Consider the following 1,135-nt stretch of genomic DNA (forward strand, 5'->3'; position numbering starts at 1 on the left):
TCCCCAGCTTTGAGCAAGCATGCGTTCAGATCGCTAATCAGTTATAAATTATTTTAGCAGCATTGAATTTGCCATAGATATCATCAATAGTCAATAATAGAAGATTGAAGATTTTGGAAGATTAGATTAGAAGATGGACTCTTGATATCCTCAAGATATCATGCACACATACGCACACGCCCGCACATGACAGTGTATACGCATGCGCACACACACGCACGGCAGACACGCGCACGATATGTGTGCATGTACTCGATCCTGATTCTTTTGCGTAGATTAATTTTTATTAGATTAGATCAACAGATTAATTTTAGTTTGTGTAGAGTGGTGGTCCCGAGGATAAGCTTGGTAAATGGGTGTTCCCCGCAACACTAGAGCCTTTACCTTTTAATTACGTTAATAAATTAATTAACTCACAAAATAGAATATTATATATTCTATGATAAGTAATCTATTGAAAATCGATTCGATAAATGCGAAAATTAACAAAAAACTATAATATTAACATTGCTCGCTAGATGGCGATAGGTATCAACATGTCTGCGCTCTGTGATCACGTTTTTCAAAGACGATCGTGAATTTACGCAATTTCATCCATCGTATAAAGTAACGCGCGGTAAGATTCACTGTATTCTACGCATGTTAACACAAAAGAATTATTTCTTTAAATTTACTACTTTGTGAGGTAAAACTGAAAGAGAATGCTGATTCAGATTGCTGTCTGTAAAACTAAATTACAACTTTGTCAACTAGGCCTATTTTAATTTTTATTACCTCCGCAACGGAGTTGCAGGGAGGTAATGTGACACCTCCCGTGTGATGTTCGTGTGTGTGTGTAGCCAGCAGCGAGCCAGCAGCAGCAGCGCGATCGATTCAGCACCAGCTCGCCTTAGGCCGCCCAGTCAGCAGCAGCTCGCCGTAGAACGTCCAGGCAGCAGCAACAGCAGCGAGCCAGCAGCAGCAGCGCGATCGATTCAGCACCAGCTCGCCTTAGGCCGCCCAGTCAGCAGCAGCTCGCCTTAGAACGTCCAGGCAGCAGCAGCAGCAGCGAGCCAGCTGCTATACACATGTATACATGTTACACGCTCGCGGAGTATTCACTCCGTGAGTGCCCTCTGTCTAGTTTTCAATGTGG

At 43.0% G+C, this 1,135-nt stretch overlaps 1 protein-coding gene across 1 annotated transcript in view; it reads left to right on the forward strand.

The window, feature by feature from the left end:
- The first annotated feature begins 518 nt into the window (after nt 1-518).
- LOC106817709 overlaps nt 519-1,135 on the forward strand; it is a 9,522-nt gene continuing 8,905 nt past the window's right edge. Inside the window, exon 1 of the mRNA XM_014822399.1 lies at nt 519-616. The gene's annotated coding sequence lies outside the window, so the exon portion shown is untranslated. The remainder of the gene's footprint in view (nt 617-1,135) is intronic.

This window comes from Priapulus caudatus, unplaced genomic scaffold, assembly GCF_000485595.1.
Source record: "Priapulus caudatus unplaced genomic scaffold, Priapulus_caudatus-5.0.1 Scaffold1834, whole genome shotgun sequence".
In the NCBI taxonomy this organism is placed as follows: Eukaryota; Metazoa; Priapulida; class Priapulimorpha; order Priapulimorphida; family Priapulidae; genus Priapulus; species Priapulus caudatus.